Below are 15,300 nucleotides of genomic sequence, written 5' to 3'. Positions count from 1 at the left end.
TTTGTGCCTTAAGTCTTCTCTCAACATGTGAGGTCTCCTCTATATTACTCACAGCCATAATTTACAAACACCTTTCTTTCCTATCATTCCCTATAGAAAAAAGCATTATTTCACCATAAACACTACTGTGGTTGCTTTTTTCTGGTAAGGTAAGTCTCTAGTTCATCAATGTCTGAGCCTCTTAAAACAATACAAGGACTTCCCTGATGGTCCAGTGGTTAAGATTCCACACGTACAATGCAGGGGGTGCGGGTTCAATCCCTGGTCAGGGAACTAAGATCCCACATGCCGCGTGGTATGGCCAAAAAAAAAAAAAAACAACTGAGCAAAATATCCCCAGTGGTCTGATAAGCACAGAGTACAGGGGATTATTTCCAGCTATGCCTCTATAAATGCAATTTAAGATTGCAAAGACTACATTAGTTTTCTAAAACAGCTGCCTTATGCTATCTAATAGTCAGATTAAAGTTAGTTTAACATTCTTTTCTAGTAAATGTATTTAAGGTTCTAGTGATCACCTCCTTCTTTTCTAAAAGTACACAAACCACTTATTAAATAAGCCTGTCTAAAACTTTCCTGGGGTTAAAGCTAAGTTCACCGATCAATAATTTAAAGATCTGTTCTTTGTTCCCTTATTGTATACTTGTCCATTGGTCATTTCCATTTCTCTTGTCTACTCTGATTTCACAAAGTATACCTGCCAGTGAAAACTGGTTTAGTATACTGTGACTTAATTCATTTGGGACTCTTAAAGCAGCTAGGTACTCATGCATCTTGGGTTTTCTTTTCTTTTAACCATGCTAGCTCTATCCTTTACAGTTTAGAGAACTTCCTCTTTGATAGAGAAGACTAAAGCAAAATATAATTATCCCCAGCACTTACATTTTAGTTATAAATTTATTCTATCTATTCCTTTTTAATAAATCTATAGGTTCCTTCCCCATATGCTAATTGGAACATTAAAGGTGTTTTGGGGGTATTCTTATATGGATTGAACCATATGAAATTGTTGATATTCAACCATTTTCTACAAATAGAAGTAGTAATTTTAAATGGCTCAACATAATAACTAAATTGGAGTGGGGAGGAATAAAAGGACATTCATTATTAGTTTGATATAGATATCCTGCTTTTTTACCTCTCCATTAGGAAAGCATCATCCATACTGTCCAGTCTGTAATATAATCCAATATAAATTTCTCACTCAATCTCTACACACTGTTTTTCATAGCACAGCCACATTTTGGCCTATGGATTTGTAAATACATTTAACATGCACTGCTACTCCTTACCTTCCTATTAGATACGTTTGTTTAGGACCAAATATCACCACTCATCACATTTTAAGTACTAATACCATTACAAGTTTTGAATGTCTTTATGTTAAATTTTCTAGTTCACTTTGTTGCGTTATATCTAATATTTGTAAATATTCTGCCTACCCTGTATGTTTTCTATCATGAATTACTGGTCACTTCCTCCTTTATGGATCTTTTCCCTATGTTATACCTGCTATACTTCATCATATTATTTTTCTTATGGGTAATTTTACTAGTGCGAGTAACAAACAGTAAAATTAACTTATTTTGGCTTAATTTCCTGTGCTTTCTCCACATAAATTAGAAGTGGTAATGAACAGTAAAAGGGAGAGAATACAAGGTCACAGTTATCCCACAAGAAGACTCAAATTTTATGAAGAACATATTAAAGAATTAATTAAAACTGAATAAAATGCACATAAAGATTCTCCTGAAATCTATTTTTTCTATTAATATTTTAAATGCTATTTAATTACCTTTAGAAATTAATAATACTGAATGGTCTTTGAAAAAAGGAACAGAAAAATATTATAATTTGAAGTGTATAATATTCTAGTATATGTTGGATATTAATGCACCATTTTATGTAATCAAATTCTATTTGTTTCAAAATTACAATATGGAACACTGTGTCCCAAATTAATAAGGTTAGAACCAGACTGACTTTTTTCATCTAGTCTTCAATAATAGCTTTGCCTTCCTCACTTTTTGGCATCCTGAATTATAAGGATGTGCTTCTTTTCTTATGTTGCTCGTTTTTTCACTGTCCTCTCCATTAGTTATCCATCCCACCATTTTATAGGAAAAAAGTAAAATCTATCAATAACCTATAAAATTCTAGTGTTAGAAAAAAGTGTGTCTATTTTAGAACATTTGTTGAGTGTGGCACAAGATATACTATTTATTCTCTTGACTTCAAAGGTTAGTACTAGACCCTCAAATATTAAATGGTGATATAAAAAACTTAAAAAAAAATAGAAGGATCAATAACAAGGACACTTAACAACATTAAATCCAAACTGAGGACTTATTACAGGGTTGTTGTACCAAAAAAACTGTATTAGTACATCAGCTTATTCCTGCAATAGTTCAAGACCACACAGTTTGTTCTCCTAAATTCAGTCAATCACATCAACACACCTAGGTTGGTAAGCAAAAATAAATAGAAGGATCATTGTAAGTGCATAAATTCTGTGAAAAATACCTCAAAGCACATTTCCTTCTATTATCTTCATACATGAAAGATAGAACATTATTAGACCAAAAAATGATTAGAAAGCCTAAGCTAAAACATACTGAAACAATTATATAACAGGCAGAGGACAAAAACTGTAAAGTAGTAAATAAGTTTAAAATTAGGGAAAGTTGTAATAAAGTATAAAATATTTGTTATTTTATACTAAATCTAAGGTTTTATATTTTATATACTTAATAAAGAAAATGTTGAATTAAAATGAGTATTATAGAATTTCATACTCCACATGATTTCTTGCTAAGACACAGCTATCAGTAGCAGAATCCAAATTTAAAGTGCATTAGGGGAATGATGTCAGCATCATAATAGTTGAGTTTTTCTTTTCTTCTCTCCCCTCTGATGAACAACTAATTGGACAATAATAGCTGAGAACATCCGAATCATGGGAAAGGACTTGGACATATAAGTACATGAAGCTAATAGAAAACCTTATTACCACAATGCAAAAAGATGTTCTGTAAGACACGTTATAATGAAAATTTCAGAAATCAATGATAAAGAATATTAAAGCCAGCAACAGGAAAAGAGAAAGTAACCTACAAAGGAAACCCCATTAGCCTATCAGCAGATTTCTCAGCAGAAATTCTATAGGCCAGGAGAGTGTGGACTGACATATTCCAATTATTGAAAGATAAAAGTTGCCAGCCAAGAATACTTTATACGGCAAAGTTATACTTCAAAAGTGAAGGAGAAATAAAGGTTTCCTCAGCCAAACGAAAGCTGCGGGAGTTCAGCGCCACTAGACTTGCTTTGTAAAGAAACACTAAAAGGAGTTCTCCAACTGAAATGAAAGAACTAAAAAGTGAGATGATGACATATGAAATACTCTGGTAAAGGAGAAAAATGGACAGAATTAGAAAACTGTAATTCCATATTAGAATGGTATGTTAATCACTTAACTTTAGATACAGGTTAAAGGGAAAGACTATTAAAAATAACTATAACCACTATAATTTGATAATGAATACACAGCATAAAAAGAGGCAAATAGTGAAATTGAAAATAGAAAAGTGGAGGAGAAGGACTTCCCTGGTGGTCCAGTGGTTAAGACTGTGCTTCCACTGGAGGGGCCATGGGTTCAATCTCTGGTTGGGGAACTAAGATTCCACATGCTGCATGGCACGACCAAAAAAAAAAAAGAAAGAAAGAAAAAGAAAGAAAGAAAAGTGGAGGAGAAAAGGGGTGGAAATCTTTAAAGGTGAATGAAGATAAGTTGCTATCAGCATAAAATGGACTTTTTTTTTTATCTATAAGATGTTTTATGTAAACCTCATGGTAACCACAAAGCAAAAATCTGGAATAGATTCATGAAACTAAAAATAGGAGAGACAGAGCATTCCACCATGGAAAACCAACAATTTACAAGGCAGGCAGAAACAATGGAGACATAAAACAACCACAAGGCAAACAATAAAATGGCAGTTGTAAGGCCTTACATATCAATAATCACTCTAAATGTAAATGGTTGAATTCACCAATCAAATGGCATAGAGTGGTTGGATGGGTAAAAAAACAAGACCCAGCTACATGCCATTTACAGGAAACTCGGTTCAGCTCTAAAGACATATAGGCTCAAATTAAAGGGATGGAAGAAGATGCTACTGGCAAGTGGAAACCAAAAGAAAGTGGGGATAGACATATTTATCAGGCAAAGTAAGACCTTCAAGCCAAAAATGATAACAAAGACAAAGACTGTCATTATATAATGATAAAAGGAGTCATTACATCAAGAAAGTATAACAATTGTAAATATATGTGCAGCCAACATAGGAGCACCTAAATATATTAAGCAAATACTAACAGGTCTGAAGGGAGAAACAGACAACAAAACAACAATACTAGAGGACTTTAATAGCCCCCTGTCAGCAATGGATAGATCACCCAGACAGAAAATCAATAAGGAAAGGTTGGAATTGAACATACTTTAGATCAAATAGACTTAACAGATATATAGAACATTCCATCCAATAGCAGCAGAAGAAACATTCTTCTCAAGTGAACATGAAACATTTTCCTAAATAGATCATATGATAGGACACAAAACAAGTCTTAGCAAATTTAAGACTGAAATCATTCCAACTATCTTTTCTGACCATAATTGTATGAAACTACAAATCAACAACAAGAGGAAACCTGGAAAGTCTACAAATATGTGGAAACTAACCAACACACTTCTGAACAGCCAATGGTAAAAGATAAAATCAAAAAGGACACAAAAAAACTATCTGTAAACAAATGAAAATGGAAACACAACATATCAAATCCTATGAGATGCTGCAAAAGCAGTTCTGAGGAAAGTTTATAGTGATAAATTCATGTATTAGAAAGACTGGAAATAAACAACATCACTTCAAGAAACTAGAGAGAAGAACAAAGTAAGCCCCAAGTTAGCAGAAGGAAGGAAATAATAGAGATCAGAGTGAAAATAAATGAAATAGAGACCAGAAAAACAATAGAAAGGTTCAACAAAACTAGGAGGTGGTTCTTCAAAAAGATAAACAAAATTGACAACTTTAGCTAGGCTAAGAAAAAACAAGTGAAGAAAATAATATTAGAAATGAGAGACATTATAACTGATACTGCAGAAATACATAGGTTCATAAGAAACTACTATGAACAATTATATGCCAACAAATAGATAACCTAGAAGAAATGGATAAATTCCCAGAAACACATAAACTACAAACACTGATGCAGGAATAAATAGAAAATCTGAACAGATCAATAACAAGTAAAGAGACTAAATCAGTAATCAAACACCTCCCAACACAGAAAACCCCAGGACAGGTGGTTTCACAGGGAAATTCCACCAAAAATTTCAAGAATTAATGCCAGTCCTTAACAAATTCTTTCAAACTATAGAGAAGGGAACACTTCCAAACTCATTCTATGAGGCCAGGATTACTCTGATACCAAAGGCAGATAAGAGCACTACAGGAAAAGAAAACTACAGATCAATATCCCTGATGAACATAGATGTAAAAAATTCTCAACAAAATATTAGCAAGCGGAATTCAAGAACACACTCAAAGAATCATAGAAAATGATCAGGGCTTCCCTGGTGGCGCAGTGGTTAAGAATCCGCCTGCCAAGAAAGGGGACACGGGTTTGAGCCCTGGTCCGGGAAGATCCCACATGTTGCGGAGCAGCTAAGCCTGTGCGCCACAACTACTGAGCCTACACTCTAGAGCCTGCAAGCGACAGCTACTGAGCCCACATGCCGCAACTACTGCAGCCTGAGTGCCTAGGGTCTGTGCTCCAAAACAAGAGAAGCCACCACAATGAGAAGCCCATGCACGGCAACAAAGAGCAGCCCCCGCTCCCCACAACTAAAGAAAGGAAAGCCCGCATGCAGCAACAAAGACCCAACAGAGCCAAAAATAAAACAAATTAATTAAAAAAAGAAAGTGACTAAGTGGAATTTATCCCTAGGATGCAAGGATGGTTCAACATACACAAATCAATAAATATAATATATAACATTAAAAGAATGAAGCATAGAAATCATATAATCATTTCAATAGATGAAGAAAAAACATTTGACAAAATACAACATCCTTTCATGATAAAAACTTTCAACATATTGGGTACAGAAAGAGCATACCAACATAATAAAGGCCATATGCAACAAACCCATAGCTAACATTATATTCAATGGTGAAAAATTGAAAGCTTTTCCTCTAAGACCAGGAACAAGACAAGGATGCCCACTCTCACCACTCTCATTCAGTTTAGTACTAAAAGTCCTAGATAGAGCAATTAGGTAAGACAAAGAACTACAAGACATCAAAATCGAGAAGGAAGAAGTATAATTGTTGTTATTAGCAGATGATATGATTTTATATATAGAAAATCCCAAAGACTCAAGTAAAATATGTTATAAGGAATCAACACATTCAGTAAAGTTGCAGGATATAAAATCAACATAAAGATATGAGTTGCATTTCTATACACTAATAATAAAACATCTGAAAACAAAACTATCCATTCACAATAGCATCAAAAACAATAAAATACCTAGGAGTAAATTTAACCAAGGAAGTAAAAGATTTGTACAAAAATAAATAAATAAATAACTACAAGACTTTGTTGAAAGAAATTGAAGATATAAACAAATGGAAAGAAATCCCATGTTCATGGATGCAAAGATTGTTAAAATGTCCATGCCACCCATATCTATCTGTAGATTCAACACAATCCCTATGAAAATTCCAATGGCATAATTCAAAATAAAATTCAAAATTCAGAAAAAACAATTCCAATGGCATAATTCAAAGAAACAGAAAAAGCAATCCTAAAATTTGTATGGAACCACAAAAAAAACCCAGAATAGCCAAAGCAATCCTGAGAAAGAACAAAGCCAGATATACCACACTTTCTGATTTCAAAGTATACTACAAAGCTATAGTAATTAAAGCAGTATGGTATTGGTATAAACACAGACCCACAGACCAATGGAACATATTGAGAGTCCAGAAATAACCTTCCATGTATGGTCAACTAATATTCAAAAACAGAGTCAAGGGAACCAAGAACACTCAATGGGGAAAGGATAGTCTCTTCAACAAATGGTGCTGAGAAAACTAGATAAACACAGGCAAAAAAATGAAATTGGACCCCTATCTTACACCACTCACAAAAATTAACTCAAAATGTGCCAGAGATCTGATACCATAAAACTTCTAAAAGAAAATGTAGGGAAGAAGCTCCTTGACACTGTTCATGGCAATGATTATTCACATATGACACCAGAAACATAAACAACAAAAGCAAAAATCAACAAGTGGGACATCAAACGTAAAAGCTCCTGCTCAGCAAAAGAATCAAAATGATGAAAAGACAACCTACAGAATGTGAGAAAATTTTTGCAAACCACATATCTGATAAGGGGTTAATACCCAACATATATAAAGAACTCATAAAACTCAATAACAAAAAATCTGATTAAAAAGTGGGCAGAGGAACTAAACAGACATTTCTCCAAAGAAGACATCCAAATGCCCACCAGATAAATGAAAAGATACTCAACATCACTAATTGTCAGGGAAATGCAAAGCAAAGTCACAACAAGATATCACCTCACATCTTTTAGAATGGCTATCATCAGGAAGACAAGAGATAACACACACTGGCAAGGATGAGGAGAAAAGGGAACTGTTGTTGGGAATGTAAGTTGGTTCAGCCCCTATGGAAAACAATATGGAGGTTCCTCAATAAATTAAAAATAGAACTACCAGGGAATTCCCTGATTCCCTGGCAGTCCAGTTGTTAGGACGCCACACTTCCACTGCAGGGGTCATGGGTTCAATCCCTGGTTGGGGAACTAAGATCCCACATGCTACACGGCACAGCCAAAAAAAAAAGAAAAGAAAAAAAAAACTACCATATTACCTGGGAATTCCACTTTTTACTATATTCCCAGAGGAAATGAAAACAAAATATTGAAGAGATTCACTCTCACTTTTATTCTGGTATTATTCACAATAGCCATGATATGGAAACAACCTACATACCCATAACAGACGAATGGATAAAGCAGTTGTGGTATACAATGGAATATTATTCAGCCATGATAAAGAAGGGCATCTTGCCATTTCTGACATGTATGGACCTTGAAGACTTTATGTTAAGTGTGATAAGTCAGACAGAGAAAGACAAGTACTATATAAAGACAGTAAGATGGTGGTTATCAGGGGCTGAGGAGTAGGGGAATAGGACAGATGGTTGAGGGTACAAACTTAGTAAACAGTAAATAAGTCCTTTGGATCTAATGCACAGTATAGTGAATATAGACAACAATACTGTTGTATAATTATCAAACTTGCTGACATTAGAACTTAATTATTCCAATCATTAAAATGAAATGATGATTATGTAACATGATAGAGGTGCTAACTATCATTACGATGGCAATCATATTAAAATATGTAAATGTACCAACATGTTGTACACCCTTAAATTTACACAATGTTATATGTGTAACAAATATATTTCAATTTAAAAACGTGCATTAAAAATGCCCATTTTTGTGAAAAGCATAGGCTCAAATAAGCATTTGATTCAAGCACAGGAAGAGACATTTGCCCACAGGTACAATTAGAAATTTAATATTTGTAATCATTTTCTGTCTTATGAAATTTTTCATTGAGATTTACATTTAAAACGTAACTGAGCTTTGTGCTCTTTAATTCTAGACACAGGAAATGCAGGAGACAGGAAAAACAGCTGCCTTTGGCAATCAGAAAATGCAAACCTGCTGTCTATGACAACATGGATGAACCTGGTGGACATTATGCTAAGTGAAATAAACCAGACGGAGAAGGACAAATATTACATGATTTCACTCATATGTAGAATCTTTTTTAAAAAGTTGAATTCATAGTACAATAAGTAGAATGGTAGTTGCCAGAGGCTGGGGGGAGACAGAGGAGGAGATACTGTTTAAGGAGTACAAACATTCGGTTTTAAGATAAAAAAATTCTGGAGATCTAATATACAGCTTAGTGACTACAGTCAATAATAATCTACTGTATACTTGAAATTTGGTAAGAAAGTAAATCTTAAGTGTTCTCATAACACACACAAAAATGGTAACATGATAGGTAACTAACAGGTTTATTTTTTATTGTGGTAATCATTTCACATGGTAGACATATATCAAAACACCAAGTTGTACAACTTAAATGTATACAATATGTTTTTGTCAAAAATAAATAAATAGAAAGGAAAAATGCAAGCCAACACTAGTGAAGATTCTGAGAGGCTAATCAGCATTTCTGAGGCCCTAGAAAGTAATCTACACACAACCATGATTTACCTTTCTCTCTTTGAACTAGTGTATGTTATAGAATTGTGCTAGAGCTTGAAGGGACTTTAAAGATTAATTTTTACTCTAATCACTCATTTTACATATAAATAAACTATGATCCAGGTTGGTGAAGCAAATTTTCCGAAGTCATACAGGTGATAATTAACAGAGAATGAGGGTACTTGAACTTATGTCCAATGTTCTTTTTTCTTATACCACAGCTACCTCTCAGTTAGTGCTTTATGTTTAAACATATCAGCAATGTTTACCCCCCACCAAATAAAGGATACTGATGGGTCAAAGCAGTGAACTCACCCCTTGTTTTTCTGGGTACCAAGTCACTATTCAATATAAATAAGGACATGTATTTGACACACAAGGAGAGCAGGGCAAAGGATATATACAATAGTAATCCTGTGGGAAAATCAAAGAGCCAGGCAAGTAGCTCAACAGGTGTTGGCAGAATGGGTTCTACCAATTCCCCCTATTTTGGCAGAATAATGGAGTAAAAAGGCAACATAGTATTGAGAAAAGAACAAGAGGCCTAGCTTCTTCCTTATCTATAAAATCTATAAAACAGGTATAATACCACCTAAGTGACATGAATTTTGTAGAACATCTAGCACAGTAAGGTTTAGTTTCTGTGAAGCTTAGTTCCTATTCTTCTTCCCTTTCCTTTCCTCTCTAAAATTTCAATGTTCTCACATTCCAAAATGGGTAGGGTGGAGGCAAGAGGGAAACATTTGGTATTAGATCGGTTACTCTAATGATAGTAATCTCTATGCTAAAGAAAATAATAAAATACATACAAAAATATTATATTATCCATACATTGCCAACCACAGTAGACTAAAAAATCCCTTGTTATATAATAAAACTTAATATTTATTTAATACTTTTTATGTGCCAGGCACTACGCTAAGCACTTTATATGTTTAACTTAGTTAACCCTACAAAGTGAGTACTATTAACATCCCCTTTTTAAAGACATGGAAACTGAGGCATAAAGGGGTTAAATAATTTCTCCAAGATCCCAAGCTAGTAAGTGACAGAGCCAGGATTCAAATCTAGGCAATATGACTTCAGAGGCTGATCTCTTAAACAATATTGTATAACAGTTTTTCTGAAAATGAGAGAAAAAATTTTTTAAATTATCATTTGCACCAATAGGCAAACTGTGTTCCAAATCTTCTAGCCCAAACCAACCCATATCATAATTACATCTGCCAAATCATATAATCCCAAAACTATAGTATAAAAAAGGAAGATAGAATATGTTTTAAAAGAGATTGAAAACTCCTAGAAATAATAGGTGGGCTGAGCAAGGTCACAGGAAATAAGATCAACACACACAAATCAAATGCATTTCTATACACTAATAATGAATATGCAGAAACCAAAATTAAAAACACAATATCATCAATAGGGGTAGGGGATTAAGAGGTACAAACTACTTTGTATAAAATAAATAAGCTACAAGAATATATTGTGCAGGGTTTCCCTGGTGGCACAGTGGTTGAGAGTCCGCCTGCCGATGCAGGGGATACGGGTTCGTGCCCCAGTCCGGGAAGATCCCACATGACACGGAGCGGTTGGGCCTGTGAGCCATGGAGGCTGAGCCTGCGCGTCCAGAGCCTGTGCTCCGCAACAGGAGAGGCCACAACAGTGAGAGGCCCGCGTACATCAAAAAAAAAAAAAGAATATATTGTGCAGCACAGGGAATATAGCCTCTATTTTATAATAACCACAGATGGAGCATAATCTTTAAACGTTGTGAATCACTATGTTCTACACCTGAAACTTACGTAATATTGTAAATCGACTATACCTCGATAAAAACTAAAGTGTAAAAAAACCACACACATTTACAATCACTCCAAAAATTAAATACTTGGATATATACTTAACAAAACATGTACAATATCTGTGTGCTGTAATTATAAAATGGTGATGAAAGAAATCAAAGGAGACCTCAATAAATAGAGACATACCATGTCCATGGATTGAAGTCTCGACATAGTAAACATGTCAATTCTCCAAAATTGATTTATAGGCTTAATGCAATTCCTTTCAAAAGGCTTTTACAGACATTAATAACCCTGTCCTAAAATTTATATGGAATGGCACTGGCCCTAGAATGTTGAAAACAATCTCGAAAAATAATAAAGTGAGAGGGACTACTCTTTCCAACGTTAAGCCTTACTATGTAACTACAATAATCAAAACAATGCGGTCCTGGTAAAGAGATAAACACATATATCAATAGAACAGAATAGAGGACCAAGCAGATCCACACAAATAGTAACTGATGTTTGAAAAAAGTACAAATCAAATTCAATGGAGGAAGGATATCATTTTAAACGAATGGTGCTGGAGCAACTAGACATCCATTGATAAAAAATAATGAACTCCCACCTAAACTTCAAACCTAAACTTCTCCCAGTTTACCAAACCAGCACCTTTGCTTATGCTATTCCCTTAGCCTTATGCCTAACCTCTGCCATTTCAGCTTGTCAATATCCTTCTTATCCTTGGAGGCATAGCCTAAAACCATTCTTTTTCATGAAATCTTTCTCAATCACTTCAGCCAAAACTAAACCCTCCTGTTTCACTTCTTATCGTGGTCCTTGTATTAGTTATCTGTGCATATCTCTGATCTAAGATTACAAGCACTTTAAGGATAGAGATTAATGTATCATGTACTGACCTAGTTCAGTCAGTACATGATGCATTAATCATGTACTGATTAATGTACTTCTAGTACCTTGGAAGCAAAAGACCCTCAAGTATTTGCTTAATTAATCTGGTCCCACCTTTCCCAAAATATCCAACCATAATTCATACTCCTCCAGGGCATAAATTTTCCACTTAAAATCATAGAAGCCTTCTTTTCTGTCCTATGCAGATATCCTCTCATCTGTAATGTTCCACCCTTCAAGTTATAATTAATCCTTCAAAGTTCATCTCAAAGGTCACTTATTCCTTAAAATCTTTCCGTGTTTCGCTTAATCAGTTTCATCTCTCCTTCCTTCCTTAATGCCCATTACTGTATTTCCCTTAAATCGCTTAGTCTATGTCTGCCTTAGACAGAACATTTGTGCCTCCTCCCCCAAATTCATATATTGAAAACCTAATATCCAATGTGATGGTATTAGGATGTGGTACCTTTGGGGAAGTAAATTAGTGACCTTATATAAGAGGCCTGAGAAAGTTCCCTTGCCCCTTCCTCCATGTGAGGTATCTATGAACCAGAAAGCCAATTCTAACCTGACACCAAATCTGCTGGTACCTAATCTTCGACTTCTCAAACTCCAAAACAGTGAGAAATATATCTTGTTCATAAGCCACCTCGTCTATACTATTTTGTTATATCAGCCCAAAAGGACTGAGACAATGCCTTGTACAATAATCATAGTCCAGCATCTGTCTAAACCTCCCCAAAGAGTAAAATTCTTGACAGCAAGGACTGCCCTGAACATTAGAAAATGTTTTGCATATATTTGCTGTTCAAGTATTTGCTGAATTGAATAAAAATTATTTCTAGTATTCAACCTTCCAAAACCATTGAGAATATAAATTCCATAGTAAGTTTGATAGGGAATATTGATCAAATCTGCAATTTTCTTCTTATGACTTACAAGATATCATTTCTGATTCTCATTTCAAGATACCATTACTACCTCTCTAAATCTTGCCTTCTTAGTTTCTTATATTGTTTTTTCTACCCTGACTCACCCTTGATGAAATGCTAACAGTTCACTCAAATTCTATCCTGGGATTTCTTCTCTGTTTTCATGCTGTCCCTGCAATCTTACCTACCCATATACTAATTACTGCCAAATCTTTATCTCTAACTTACATCTTTCACCTGAGATCCTGGACCACATTTTCAACTACCTAATGGACATCCTTCCCCTCTACCTAGATGTACCACAGATGAAGAGTTCCCAGATCACATTCATTATCCTTCCATCACAAGTTTTCTATATTCTCCCTCTCCTCAATTTTGTTACTAATAGTTTTACTCTTCCTCTTTTATGCCCCACATCCAACCAAACTGTATTATTCATCTCACCTCCAAAATTTTGCTTGAATCAATCCAGTTATGTCCATTTCTGTTGCTACTACCCCCACACTCATCATCTCCTGTCTATACCTACAGTAAGAGCCTTCCCTCTGATTTCCCTGCCTGCCTCCTCCATTCTCTCTCCTCTCCAATTTATCCTATATTCTGCCACCTGAGCTGTCTTTTCAAAATAAAAATCCAATCATATACTTTTCCCATTCAAAAGTACCCAATGGTTCTTCAGTACCTATAGTATAAAATCTAAATTCCTTAGTGTAGAACAGAGGTTGGCAAACTTGGGTCCATAGGCCAAATGCAGCTCACCAGCTATTTATACAAATACAATTTTATTAGAAAACAACCATGCTCATTCATTTACATATTATCTAGAGCTGTTTTTACACTACCACAGAGTTGAGTAATTGCAACAGAGACCAAATGATCCAGAAGGCCAAAAAAAAATTGACTATCTGGCCCTTTATCCAAAAATTTTGCTGACTCCTGGCATGGACAGTTCAGAATAATTGGGCCCCAACCTCCCTTTCCAGTTTCATCTCTCACCACAAACTCTAGGCTCTTACAAGGGGTTCTATTATGGCAACTAGGAAATATATATTACTTACTTTGCTGAGACTTTTGTGGAAAGGGCACTGGATTTGGAGACAAAGAACAGGTCCTGAAACTTAAGTTTAGATACTAAAAAAGCACCCCACTACAGTTGCATGTGAGCTAGGTAATCTTTATAACTCAAATACCAGATGTTTAACCTATGAGTCATTATTATCACTATCAACATTATTATCAGCATGTGATCCAATATCATAATTACAAGTTACATTTGCATAACATTTTAAAGCTTATAAAGTAATTCCAAAGACATCTCATTTGAGTTCACAGTAATCCTGTGAGATCTGAAGGCAAGCATTTTCTTCAATTTGTAAATGAGGAAATTAAAGCCCAAAGAAACTGTCTTGCCTAACATCAATACATAGCAGACCCTTGGTTCAATCCAGGTCTCTTGATTCTAGTTCAACAGTCTTCTTACTTTTAAGTGCTGTCTATTTAATGACATTGTAGAAAATATATAATGAGCCTGAAATAGGAAATAACTATAACATCAAAAATTCTACATTATATTCCTCAATCTTCCCTCTACCTGCAAAAGACAGTGAACAAAATCGGCAGGGACTCTGGTATCTACTAAATTGGGTTTTACTGGAAAGTTCACCAAGAACCGAAGTGTTGGTTTGAGATGGCCACATCAGAGTTGTTAGACCACTCTTCTACTCCACTCATTATTTACAGTGGAGAAAAATCTGTTTGTTTTAAAATTATTGTACACTGGCATGGAATTTTGAACTGGTGTTAGAAAATGTCTGTAGACCAAAACAAAAGATTTTCAATTCAACAGACTAAGAACATCCAGAAAAGCCCTTAAAGACAATAACAAATTGTTGTAGCTTGACCATGTGTTTTTAAAAGATTTATAAGAACACATGTTGAAAGAATCAAAACCTATCTGGGACTGAAAGAGTAAATGTCAGTTAGGACTGAAAAAGAAAAAAGCAGCCCTGCAATTAATCAGGCTGGGAGGACAGACACAGATAAAGCCAGCTGAAAAGTTAACAGGAAACACTGTTTTTCCCAAGGTCATGCAGCAATTGTAAAATATCATAGCGACCCCTTCTTTGGGTGATTACAGCTTTCTTACCAATGATGCCCCCATCCTCACTTTGGTATTTTCATTTATTACTGGAGCGAGATACCCAAGTCCTAAACCGCCCAGCTTCATGACCGCACCCAACCCGTAGTTAATACCCACTTCTCTCAATTTACCTCAGAATCAGCCACC

General features: G+C 34.9%; 1 protein-coding gene across 5 annotated transcripts in view; it reads right to left on the bottom strand.

Annotated features, from left to right (window-relative positions):
* Nucleotides 1-15,300, bottom strand: part of BRWD3 (bromodomain and WD repeat domain containing 3) — a 123,328-nt gene that overhangs the window by 83,284 nt on the left and 24,744 nt on the right. The gene's annotated exons all lie outside the window — the stretch shown is intronic.

Source organism: Delphinapterus leucas, chromosome X (assembly GCF_059928025.1).
Source record: "Delphinapterus leucas isolate spDelLeu-1000000601 "Yukka" chromosome X, BTC_Dleu_Yukka2, whole genome shotgun sequence".
NCBI lineage: Eukaryota > Metazoa > Chordata > Mammalia > Artiodactyla > Monodontidae > Delphinapterus > Delphinapterus leucas.
Note: the sequence above shows the minus strand (reverse complement) of the source record. Positions and strands in the feature narration are given on the sequence as shown.